This window comes from Protopterus annectens, chromosome 1.part2 (assembly GCF_019279795.1).
Source record: "Protopterus annectens isolate FY-2018-M chromosome 1.part2, PAN1.0, whole genome shotgun sequence".
Taxonomy (NCBI): domain Eukaryota; kingdom Metazoa; phylum Chordata; order Ceratodontiformes; family Protopteridae; genus Protopterus; species Protopterus annectens.
In genome coordinates, this window is record NC_056727.1 from 85,586,093 (window position 1) to 85,600,191 (window position 14,099).

The window sequence follows — 14,099 nt, forward strand, 5'->3', positions numbered from 1 at the left end:
GTTACTAAATGTATATGAGTAGGGAAAAGGTTTTAGGCCTCTAGGTGGTGAGTGAGTGCACTTAGCCAATGCAAGGGCATAATGAGCATGCCTACCTCTGCCTATACGCACAGCAGCTGGTGGTTCCCCCTCTGACTCCTCATCTGCCTGTGGCTGTGGCGACCTTAGCATTGGTGGTGTCATGTGTGCCCCTTCCCCTTGCTGATCCTGCTGCAGTTGTTTCCTTACGATTATGTTGTGTAGAATGGCACATAATGTGAAGAGTTCTGTGTATGTCTCTGAATTGTACTGCAGGGCTGCCCACAGATGTATCTAGGCACCAGAACTGTAATTTCAGCCACCCAAGCACACTCTCTATGACAGTTTTTGGTTTGAGCATGTGCCTTATTTTGGCATTCTTCCATGGGAATGTGTGCATTTCTGATATGTGTCATCAGCCACTGTTCTACTGCATAGCCTGCATCCCCCAGCAGATGACCCTGTGGGATATCCCCCCTAGCAAACATCTGGTACAGTCTAGTACAGTTGGGAGGTGTGCCAGATATGTGAGTAGTGGTAACTGCCAGGGTTGCCAGCATACAAGTTCAAGATGATTCCCTTGTCATTGCACATGATTTGGCAGTTAATAGAATGGTAGTCATTTCTGTTGATGTAGAGTCTATCCTGTTCCCCAGGTGGTGCCTTCATTTCTACATGAGTGCATTCTATGGCACCCAGTACCTCAGGGTAGTGTGCCACATGGAAGAACTGTTGCATATTTCTGGCCCGATTCTCAGACCTACAGGGAAAATATATGTGCTAAATGGCATTTTGGAGCATAGCATCCAGGATTTGGTGGAGGATCCACAATGCTGATGCCTGTGACATCCACAAAATGTCCCTTGTTGGTCTCTGAAAGGTACGTGTAGCTAAGATTCTAAGGGCTACACATACGTTAGTTTCCACTAGGATGGGTTGCCCTCAGTTGGCTCTGGCTCTGAGTTGGGGGCAGCAGAAGTCATAGAGTTCCTGTAGTGTGTCCCTGTCCACCCTATAGCTCTCTACAATTTCCACATCATGTAGGTTGTGAAAAGTTAAATGTGGCCTGAAAACTCTTCCCCTTCTTGGCCTAGGCAGCAGCATTGGCCTCAGCCTCAAGCACATATCAATGGATTAAAGCAGCAGCAGCCCCTAACAAGCTGTCTGTGTAGACTTTCCTTGTCTGTACTCCAAATGTTTTAACATCCACAGGAAATACCAGCATAAAGTCTACATGGATGATGTATAGCTTGCTGAATAGCTCCAATGTGTTGGATTGCTTGATTAGCATGCAATTCAGCTGCTTATGCTGTAATTCACATTTATTAAACACAAACAGAGACAGATGCAATCCATTAATAATCTACACCATTATAAAAAGACAAATGTGTAGCTAGCCAAACTGATGGTGAGGAGAGTTGTATATGTTTGGCTGCTGTGTGATAAATAAGTACAAATATGTCAGGGACAGGTCATTTGATATAGCATTTCAAAGAGGTTTTGTTAGCAAAATGGGCCATTTGGCTGTTCTTTTGGGGGGGATCAAGGATGAGTTATTGTTATAGCACAAACAAGACTGGGCTATTCTTTTTGGGGGAACAAAGGTGGCTTACTGTTATGAAACAAACAAGGATATGTTGCTCTTGTTACTCCCTTTGTTTTGCATCCTGCCTGTTGTTAGTATTTCACATCTCTAACCTATTTTATGTTTCATCAGTGGGTAATACTGACTGTTTACCTTTTCTGTTTTATCTGGAAACAGTTATTTTGTAGTTATGTGATACTTATGTGTATCATACTTCAGTTGTCTTTGAGAGCACCTACAAGTAGATCACTCAGATGTGTCAATCCATGGAGACCCCCCTTCAATGATGCTGAAAACCAATCATATTCAATGGGTTTTGGCAACACAGCACTTTTTTCCTGGAAAGAGGATGGAGAGATATAGCCCGTAGGATGCAAATATGGCAGCAGATCATTCATTATGTCGTTGCTGTGCACGGCCATGGAAGAACATACAAACAGGTGTGCCACAGACCACTGACATGACAACATTTGCAGGGAAGAAAGCAGCTGTAATGGTGTGTGACAAAATGGTTACCAGGGGAGGGCCTGCTAGGGAACCATCAGTAACCCCCAATGAACAGTTCCTGGCCAATCTGAGAGATCCAGACAGCTCCCAGGAGAGTGCAGTACAGCATGTCCTGGATGTGGGCAGAACACCTTCCCAGACAGCAAGCACGTCTCAGGAGGAGCTTCCAGGTAGGCTTTGATATCTCAGCAATAGAATACTGTTATTTAGTAAAACAATTGAAATAAATAAATTAATTCTGTATCATATGTTCTTTTTTTGGAGGGCGGGAATTGTAGATTGCTACAGTTATAACTTAGTTTGGAGTTATCAGTCACATCCTTGTTCAAAGTACCGTTAATGTGCATACACATGGGTAAATGTATTACCCCCTATTTTTAATTGTAATGATGTTGCCCTTATCTCTTGCTTAACTTCTTCCAGGACTGTCTGTGGTACAGCACAGTATGTCTTCTGTGGATGAAAAGCCAAATATTTGTATGTCAGTTCTGCTGAGCAGTTTAAAAAAAATATTGTAGTTTGTGATTTTGATTCCAGGCCTGGTGTGTGTATTATTGTATTGTCTGTAATAGTGGCATTACTGTTAGTTTGTTACCATATATTGCACTGCAGTACTGCAGGCATTAATGTATTCCTGTGTTTCTTGCTTTTTATCATAGGTGTCATGAGAGTGGGAGTGTGGGCCCTGTTCCATCTGATGTCAGTGTATCCACACACCCTGATGATTATGGTAGCCAAACTGAGGCACAGTTGGGGGGTGCAGAGGTTTAATCTGACATAGAGGTTGACATACAGCCCTCCTCTCCATTTCAATCAGACACAGTCAGTAGTCCTATGCCTACCCATTCCAGTGAGCCCACAGATATTTGGCAGGTGAAGGGCAAGGACATCGATCAGGGAAGTGTGGCTATTCTGGCTTCAGTGCCTGTTGAGTTTGTCCATAGCCAAAGTGGGGTGAGGTGCCACACATGAGGACTGATAGTGGTACTCAGAGAGAATTTGCTGTCCCTTCTCCACCTGGTGCAGGTGTCATTTCCCATGCCACTCAAGGTATATTTAGGGCCGTCATGGAGGCACAAGCATGTTCCCATAGGTGTTCCAGACAAATGCTCAAGGTTGTGGATGTAGTAGAGTCTGACATGCAAGACTGCCTCCACTGCATTGTCAGTTCACTGGAAAAGATGAATGACATATTGGAACAAGAAGTGTTTGTGACAGACCAAGGGGTGTCTGTCATGGAACGAGCAGTGTCTGTGATGGAATTTCTGCTGTAAGGGGAACAGAATCTTCATGGGTGTAGGTCAGCCACATCATCTGCTGTCAGCCAATGTGGCCATAGCCAATCACACTCTCATACTGGCAGTAGTTCCACTGCTTCATCAGTCATTCTGTTGTCCACACCCAGACATGGCAAGCCATGAGGTCATGGTCATGGATGTCCTCATGAAGGGAGCTTATCCAACAGACATCAGTCCCAGATACCAGCACTGCATCTGACCATGCAAATGAACATGCCATTGCAACTCCTGGCAGATCCATTTCTCATGGTCAGGGATGGCAATGATGAACTGCCACCTCTAACATGCACGGCCCACACCTGTCTGACAGACCAAGACACAGAGCTAGCACAAAAAAAGAGGCTTGGCTATGTTCATGCAGATACTAACACACCAGTTTCACCTGGATGACACCTGCAGACACACATACACAGCAGTTACTCAGTTTGTCTCACTGGCCATTTGTTGTTTTATCCAAATGTCTTGCTTCTTCTCCTTCCTACTCACACACACTCACCAACCTTCTGTGTCAGCCTAGGCTTCCTGCCCCCCACACAACACCCTATGCAAGTGATGATAATTGTGTCATATCCCTGTTTTCTATATTTTGGATTCAGGGATACAAAAGCTGTGTCTGATGCTCAGGGTTCATAGCAAACTTAGTGCTTAGTATATGTGCATTTGTGTTGCTGAACTGGTCATTGTACCTTTGACTTATACTGGCCTTGATAAGTTAGACATTTGACAGCATCATAATTTCCCAACATTATAGTGAATGCTCTTGTAAGGGTGTTGAGGTCAGAAACTGCATTACTCTCTAACTTCTCTTTTTAATGATCTTCCAGGACAAATGTATGGTGCACATCATAATTCATGCCATCATATTCAGATCTTAGGGCTGTATGACAGCACTGTAGTCAAACGTCATCAGAACACTAATAGAATATAATGTTCTCTTTTGCATGTACCTCTACAGACACATGCATCAGCTGGGGGCACCACAAGGCATTCTCGGGAGGATAACACATGACCTACAAACCATACCATCTGTGAAGGCTGCCAGCCCAGCTAGCTGGAATTTTGCAAATAATTCTATGTCATTTGTGACTAGTAATATGATTTGTATACTTGTCCTACAAATATGTTATGTGTATATTAAACTATTGGTGCAGAAGTGTGTTGAACTGTATGTTCTGTACTGAGCTTCAAGAATGTAACCACAGTGTACCCTGCTGGAAAAGAGCAGAAATATGTATAAACTATATGCCTATGCAAATGTATGTTTTGATGGTAAAGGCTGGAACATACAGAGTTAACTTGCAAACCCTCAAGAAAAGCAAATAGTTTTACAATGGTGTTTACCTCAGCTAAGAGACAGGATGTCTAGAGCTAGGAGGCTTCTCTATTGTCTGGAAACATAAATTACAGGTTTCAAAGGTAAAAGTGTTTAACTGTTTTAAAACTTCCAGCTCCAGGCAAACTTCTGCAAAATAAATATTTTTGACACAGAGGTGACAAAGAATGATGCAATCTGAGATAACCCAGCAGAAATGCTCTCACCAATCACCAAAATCATAGAAAAATGCATCCACCTACAACTTATGCCTTTCCTGACTCAAAACAATCTCCTCACTCTTACCCATCATGGCTTCCGTCCAGGCCATAGCACATTAACCTCTCTACTCCCTTTCCTAGAAACTGTCAATCAAGCCCTAGATTCAGGACACTTAGTTCCTACTGTTTTACTCGATCTGTCTAAAGCCTTTGATACTGTTTCCCACAAGCACCTTCTCTGTCATCTCTCAAACCTTAATCTCTCATATAATGCTTTATCCTGGTTCTCCAGCTATCTATCAGACAGATCACAGGCAGTCAAATGGAAGAACTCCATCTCTTTCCTTCCTAACTACCCCAACTGGCGTACAGCAGGGATCCATCCTTGAGCCAATGCTTTTTAACATCTTCATCAATAACTTTCACACTGCTATTCCTGATGCTAAAATCATTCAATATGCATATGATTCAACCTTAGTCTGTGAATTGCTGACTAAAATGCAAACTGCCTTCTCAATAACTGAAAACTGGATGCACCAAAACCACCTCTCAATGAAAATAAATCAAAGATTCTACTATTCCCTCCCACAAAGACCCTCTCCTATGATAAAAATAACTTCAAAGTCTATAGTCAAACCAACTCACCTATAGAAGTGGTCCCCTCTGCCAAACTACTTGGCATTACTGTAGATGAACACCTCAAGTTTGGTATTTATATTCAACAAAATATTAAGAAAACCCACCAAAAGTTAGGCATGCTGCATAGGAATAATTGCTTTCTCTCCAAATCTATCAGGCAAACTCTAGCCTTGACTTATCTTCTTCTTCCTTATTATACCGAGCCCCTCTCCTAACCAACCTGTCCTCCTCTATCACCTCTAAACTAGAAAACTTCTACAACAAAATCTCTAAATTTGCCTCTAAATCTAAAAATACCACCCACCACTGCCTAACGCTACAATCCCTGAATTGGCTTGAACTCTCAGACTACCTAGACTATCTGCAACTCACTACTGCATATAAACTCATATTTCACCCAACAAAATGTCCCAATCTAACTAACGTCCTTCCCCCTTATACACCAAACAGAGCTCTCAGATCTGAAAATCAGAAGTTAATTACTATCCATAAACCTAAACGTCCTGCTGGCAAACTTCTTCTATCTTTCTCACTAGGCAAAAATGGAATTCCCTTCCCTCCACACTAAGAACCATACCAAACTCAGAAAACTTCAAAATCCAACTATTCAAACACCTGTCCACTAAATGGAAACCTAATCAAAGGGGGTTCTTATTCTGGTTCCCAAGCTCTACAACTCTCATAGTTATCTTCCTATGAGCCTATCTAAGCTCTCAACAATTTCTATAGCTTCTCTCTAAGCTCTCAACAACTCCTAAAGCTACCCTCACACAACCCAACCTTCTAAATATTGTAAATAGCATTCTACTGTTGATGTGTGTATGTAAAGCACATTTACATTTTCTTAAAAGGTTTGTATGTAAACTGTTTCCACACCTAACACATATCTGTTTTCCTCAAATGTAACTGTATGATCCCTACCTTGAAGCTTAATGAATTTGTTAACTATGCATGATAGTGAATGCATTTATGAGTAACTATTCTACATAATATTATTTTTAATATTAACTATCAGTTGTATCTAAATTGTATAATGCATCTTGGAGCTTTTTTCCCCGGGCCACCACTGAAAATGGGACAATTCGGCCCAGTGGACTTCCCCAGTAATCAAACTGCAAATAAATAAATACAATAAATAAATAAAGAAAATGGTTGATAGTAACTTAAGAACAATCTCAGAGAGTAAGTCTGTGCATTTTTATATTGTTTTTGGATCTGACAACATCCTCTCATCAGCAGTTGCCTGGGTCTGGAAGTAAGACTTAGATTACAGTGATTTCTCTTAGAGATAGAGAGGAATTTAGTAAGATTCATTTAGATGTTTTCTGTATTTATGTGGGACTGTTCTGCAATGTTGTTTTTAATTATTTCCTGTAATTCTGAACTCTGTTATCACTGTGTTGAGTTATTGAGATTATTGAGAATTGTCTTGCTATTTTATTATTTATTATTAAATATATTAAACCTTTTAATTGTGGCTGGATTGTTTAGAGATTTTTAAGCTCTTAGAGTACTTGCATATGTATTTGGTGATACTGAACAGGCCACTCTTAAATAGCCTTAGTCTTGGGCACACTTACCATTTGGATAATAGTAACATTACACAGTAGAATTGGTCACCCTTTGGGAAGGGTCTTATAGTAGCTGATAAGAGTGGTTGGTGGCAGCTGGCACTACCTTATAGTCTGGGCAGAAGGGGGCATAGATAGTGAACCTGTGCCAGCCTTCCCCGGGAGAGTCTGTGTGTTTGTATATAAATCAAATCTCAAAGTGTGTGTGTGTGTGTGTGTGTGTGTGTGTGTGTGTGTGTGTGTGTGTGTGTGTGTGTGTCAGCTACTTGGGCAGAGACATGAAGCACTGGTTGGACAGAGAGGGTGCTAGACGATTTGGCTTGACCACTCAGCTGCAATCTTAACTCTATAGCTGTGCCAGTAGGGAGTTTTATTGGGGATCTGGATAAAGAGAGAGAAACCAGCCACAGACTGACTGTGATCTCTGTGTTCTCTTAAGGGAAATTGTACTTTACTATGTGTGTATTTGTAATCCTCCCAATGTGCACAACCCTCAGTGGTGCTAGTGGTGAGGATTGAGGCTTCTTGATTACTGGGCCAGAGCAGGGGCATCACACCATCATGTATGTGGATAGATTGAAAGCTATGTCACTGTCACCTGTCTGGTATAGTTTGAGGTGATGTCTGTCTGGCCTCCAGGCCGGTGTCTGATCTTGCCCTGGTGGGATGACTGCATATCCAAACATCTGTTATAGCTGATGGCATCAGCAATGTCAGTTCAGAATATGCTGCGGTAAAAGGCTCTCTATAATTTCAAGCAACAGAGCACACGCGTGCACACACACACACACACACACACACACACACACACACACACACACACACACACACACACACACTTGACTGCAGTGAGAATAGAACCCCTACATATCTAAGTACACAAGCACCATGACACAAATCTGACTTTTGCAAGACTACAGCTGAACATATAGTACATAACATCAGCAGCCTATGTGCAAGACAAGATGTTGGCAGGCCTGCATAGGTTCATAGCTTCATATGTTCATATGGAGCTACTAGCATAATGGCCCTAGGTTCATAGGAAGTCACTAAGCTAATGGCCCTAGGGCCTTGTCAAGCCTACCCAAGTTGGACCCTTGTTCCCTTGTAGACCAAGATATGTAGTCCATATTTTCAAATCCATTATCAGCACTGGTTGGCCCTGTGTAAGAGGGACATAAGTGAAATCCTTAGGGTAAATCTACAATTTCCCATCCAATTGTCCCATTTATGCTTAAATAGGGTTATTGAGGAGCTCATTTTCACATGAATTGGGAGTTTGTTCCACAGGAGTGGCAATCTCTAGGAGACATATCTGTCTCTCCAGCTGCTTCTGTTGATGTCACAGGCTAGGTTAAGGTCCCAAGAGTGAGTGTCTTGTCCCATGTGATTTGTGGAGGTGCAGCCCTTCCATCAAGGCAGGATTCAAGACTGCTCTGTAGGCCAGCCACAAGTCACCTCTGAGCAGTCTATACAATACAGAGTACAGTGACAGGACCTTTAGTCTGTCCATGTAGGTAATGTGTTGGAAGTCCTTGAATTTTCTTAGTGAGAAACTGCTGATGTTTCTCCAGCTGCTGCAGGTGTCTGGTGAGGTACATGCAAAAGGGAGCATTGTACTTTATTATTGGTCTGATAAGAGACAAGTACAGAGGAGTTATAACATTCTTAATATATGAGGTGTGCAATGTAAAGGGCCTTCATTACCACTGTGGACACATGATGATCAAAGGTGAGGTTACCATTAACCTGCATTCCCAAATCTCTCACCATTGGGTTAGAACATAGGGGGTGTTATTAATGTTGTAATTTGCAAGGACTTCTCCTTTGCCATAAAGGATAATAGTGCATTAATTTGGGTTAACTTCAAGTCTGTGGCTTTGGCAACAATCATTTATGTATGTAAGCACATTTTGTAGTTTGTTGACATTGTTTGGACATCCAATGATTGCACCCAGTTTTCAGTCTTCGGCAAACTTGTTGAGCGACAAGTCATGTTTTTGCAACTGATTTTCTTACATTCTAAACAGTAGGGTTCTCAGCACAGACCCTCATAAAATACCACTGGTAACAGGATTGCTGGTAGATGTTGAATCCCCACCTATGATTGCATGTGTTCTGTTGGTGAGCCAGTTGGCTACCCATCTAATGGCATATGGGTTAATCCCCAGGTGGGTGAGTTCCGCAATGATGCCTCAGTGCAAAATTGTGTCAAAGCCCTTGGCCAAGTCGAGAAAGGCAGTATGTTCTGATTTGAATTCCTCCAGGTCTTTGGTGGCACTCTTGAAGAATTCCATTTAGTTTAACAGGCATGATCTGCCCTTGATGAAGTTAAACTCTGTCAGATAAAGAGTTTGAAGGTCACCAGTGTCCTTGTTGATAAGGACCAAAATTATTCTTTCCATGGCCTTACTGACAAGGCTGGTCAGGCTTATGACTGTATAGTTCCCAGGGTCAGTTGAAGTTCTGTGCAAGGGTTTCATGGTTGCTATGTTCTCTTCTATCGGGACAAAGCCATGACTTAGATTGTGATTAAAGGGAGCACCTAGTGGGTCTGCTAACTCTTGCTTTAGACTATTTAATAAGCAGTCTGGGATGTTATCCTGTCCCAGAGAGGCTGTATTTTTGGCATTGATGAATGCAGTTATGGCCTGGTATTTGGAAATAATAGGTAGACAGCTGTTGACAGGTATGCTGTAAGATATGATTTGTGGGGATAGGGGTTTGAAATTGTTGCCAAACCTGTCTGCTAACAGGTTGGCTATGTCCTCAGGTTCAGTGTGAGTAGTACCGTCCACTCTAAATTTGGTTCAAAGCCGGGCCTTCCCTTTTACATTACAGACATAGCTAAAGAATGCCTTGTGGTTATCCTTAGTTCTGGATGTAATTAGCTTTAGGGGACGTTACAAGATGTCTAACTTGCGTGTTCAAGCTATGGAGGGCATTCTTCTGTTGAGATTGTTCATTCTTATCCCTGGAAATCAGTTCCTTTCTCTTGTTGTACAATCTATTTATGCTAGATGTCCACCAGGGCAGCTTGTTTTTTGTGAACAAATTTTGATCCATTCTGGTACACCTAAGTTTATACACTTGTAAAGGTGTTTATACAGGCCATTTGTGTACACCTCCATATAGGAGTCTTTACTGTCAGTGGTAGAAAGAGGTTTGAAACTATATAGGCCATCACTTAGGAGGCAATAGTTTGCATTGCAGAGATTTTTCCACCTTTTGGTTCCTGGGGGGGGGGGGGTCAGATACAATTGTTGCATTGAAAGTGACTGATTTATGGTCAGACCTTACCAGGGAGTGTCTCATTGAGCTCACATGTCGGTGAGTACTAGGTCAAAGATATTCAAGCTCGTTGTGGCGATGCAGACTAACTGTTCCAGAACAGCTGTGTTTACAAGGTGCAGAAACCTTATGGTGAGTATGTTTGAGCTCGTGTATATATCGCAATTGATGGAAGGATAGTTAAGATTACCCATGCCTAGGGTGTTTGCCTGTATTATGAGTGAGTCAAGTAGGTCCAGGAAGGCACTGTGTGGTTTTCATGGTTCATGTTCATGGATCTCTACCTAACAATGATGTGGGGGGTTCCCTACAGTTAGTTGGACTCTAGGGAGTCATACTGCTTAACCAGTCTTGAGGTATACTTGTCTTTTATGAAGATAGATACACCTCCTCCTTTGGTTCTTTCATGTTCATTTTATGGCCTTAATGTGTGGAAAGTGTTATGGCCTTTCATGGATGGAGTACACTCTGTGGCCCTAAACTTTCTCTATGTGACTGCAAAAACATCAACATCTTCCCAAGTAAAAAGTGCCTCCATTGAGTGTAGTTTCTGATTTAGACTCCTAGCATTAAGCAGCATAACCATGAGTTTGTCTTTTGGGGTTATTTTTACATCAGGAACTTAATACTTGTGACAGTGCTTAAAAAGTCACTCTGAAAGAGGCATGTACCTTGGCCAGTAACCAAAAGGCAAGTGGTGACAGATGAAGACCATTCCTGGCAAAACAGTGTGGTCTGTCCACCATATCATCCCAGCCTGACAACTACTAGGTCCCCCTGTAGTGACACCAGTAGCTAAGCCAATTGTTGAAGTCAACAATTCTTTTGTTTGTACTGAGGCATCATCCTAGGTGAAGGTAAAATGCTGCTTAGGACTACAGACATAACCTGTTTATGACACATAATTTAATAGGTCAGTTATATCTCTCTTCATATAGTCCAATGAGCTATGTCTCAAGTAATTTACTCCAACATGGAGTATGACAAAGGCATAACTATGGTTGATGTTGAGAGACTCGAGTGCGTATGTGACTTTGCTGATACTGGTATCTGATAAGCAGCTGACCATGACTTTCTCCATGTACAATTTGGTGAGGGGGACATCTGTATGTCTCACTATGAATTTGCCTATCACCAAGACATTGGTTTTGAGGTGTTTTGCCTTAAGAGCTTAATGAGTGAGACATCATGTTTGATTTTATATGTAGTGGGTGCCATTGGGATTGTTATGTCTGCAGAAGGTTTGCATTTATGAGATCTCTGTTCTTTCAATAATTTTCTAAGAAGTACCTCTGTACATTTGGGTTTATGTGTCATGCACATGGTTTTTTGAGGAGGTGAAGTGAGTGTGCTGACAATCTGTTTGATATCTGGTTTGTTGTTACCCGAGAGAGAGAGAGAGAGAGAGAGAGAGAGAGAGAGCATTTATTCTAAATTCATTGTATACTTGCATCTCTCACTTATTGCATTGGTACATTTTAGGAGTACATGGTTATCACTATACATGAGGCAATAGAAACCTAGCTGTACAAAAACACAAATACCCTTATTAATAGGTTCATAGGTTCATAGGTTCATACTAGGCTATCTGCCCAAGGGCATTTACAAGCCTAGCCCATAGTTTTGTGGCTTACGCCACCCCTTTAGTATGGGGAACTATACCCATTATTTTGCTGTGCTTCTGTTGAGCAGTGACACTGAGGGACCCTGGGGTAATATATATCCCATCCCATCCCCAAGATTTCTCTTGAACAGCCAGCGAGGTGCTCTGCCGAGGTGCTCTCATTGCCTCACTTATACCGGATAGGGAGTCTGAAGCATATTTAGATGGTCATTGTTAGCAGACCGATATTGTGAGCAGCAACAACTGGGCCTGTCTGTGAGGGACATAGGTGCCCCCTCAGAGGCTGGAATAGGTTTCCACTGAGTGTGAAGCAGTGGTCCTCAATGACCTTGTGAAAATTGCAACCTTGACCTCTGGTTGGATGATTGTAGGGTCGCCTCTGAGCTGGCACCTATGTCCCTCATGGACAGGGTCAGCTGGTGCTGCTCACAAACATGCTGTGCTAAAAACAACTATCCAACTATACTCAATAAGGTTACTTGTTTTTATACACAGCTAGGCTTCTACACACCCTAGTGCTATTAGGTTTGTAGCCTCATATGAACCTATGAAGTTATGTACCTATGCAGACCTCACAATCTGTTGTTCCCCACATGGCCTGCTGATGTCATGTACTATAAGTTCACCTTGACTCCTGTATAAATCAGACATACGCTGCAGTGCTTGAATTAAGTACTGTGTTCTGTAGTCTGTGTACTTAGACAGGGGTACTGTTCTCACTGCAGTCAACTGTGTGTGTGTGTGTGTGTGTGTGTGTGTGTGTGTGTGTGTGTGTGTGTGTGTGTGTGTCTAGACAGCAGAGCAATTTACTCCTGCCTACATATCCATTTCATACAGTCCTTCCAAACTCTTATCTCCCACATGGCCTGCTGTCATCTATTATAGGTTCACCTGTAGTCCTGTATAAATCAGATTTGAGCTGTGACACTTGCATTAAATACTGTGTTCTGTAGTCTGTGTACATAGGTAGTGGTTCTGTTCTGACTGCAGTCAACTGTGTGTGTGTGTGTGTGTGTGTGTGTGTGTGTGTGTGTGTGTGTGTGTGTGTGTGTGTGTGTGTGTGTGTGTGTGTGTGTGTGTGTGTGTGTGTGTGTGTGTCTAGATAGCAGATGTGTGTATCCTACTGTTACTTCTCCACTGCCATTCAATGACAGTATTTTAATACTTGCTCATGCCTGCACATCCTTTTCATACAGGCCCATAAGCTTTCAATAGCAGTGTTGACACTTGGTGGTCAAAGCTGAGATTGATATCCAAATGTGTTTCTGGTGCTTTCATAACTGGGTTTCTTTAGAGCAGGACTGTTGTCAATGCTGTGATTAACATGGAACTCCATATTCAGATGGACAACATTACAAATGCAAATGTCTGCATTTATTTGTAGATTGTGTGCCATTGTCACCATTCAGTTATGTGTGCGAGCTCCTCCTGTACTATGGGATCACCATTAGTAGACGTACATCACATCAGGGATGTCTGCTAGGTCATTGCATGCCACTTAGTTAAGTGATGGACATCACAGATGACATACACACACTTTGTTCTAGCATCTACCTGAAGGACTAAAGCTTGTATGCAATCATTGACTCCAACTGTGATATTCATATAGTATCAACACATACCAGAGACTGCTGCCACAGCCATGACAACACCTGCATTGATGAGAAACATGGAGGGATGTGTTGCATCAGGAAACAGACACACCACCCAAGTATAATGTGGACACCACACCCTATAATCAGACCAATAGGTATGTAACCTGTATCCTGGGGTAAAGGGTAAGCAGTCACAGTGCTGACTACTCCCTTGACTGTAGCACAAATACTGAGTATGTGAAGAGCATGCACATCAGAGGGCATAATAACATCATGGTTCCCAGCCTTCATCACACCAATAACTGAGTACAATGCACCTTTCTACATGTACCTCCTGACACATTCTCCAATGAAGCATAACTGAAGTGTACACCTATGTCAAAGTGCACTGGCACACAGCTTATTATCCATACCTGACTATACATGACTGTCTGATGG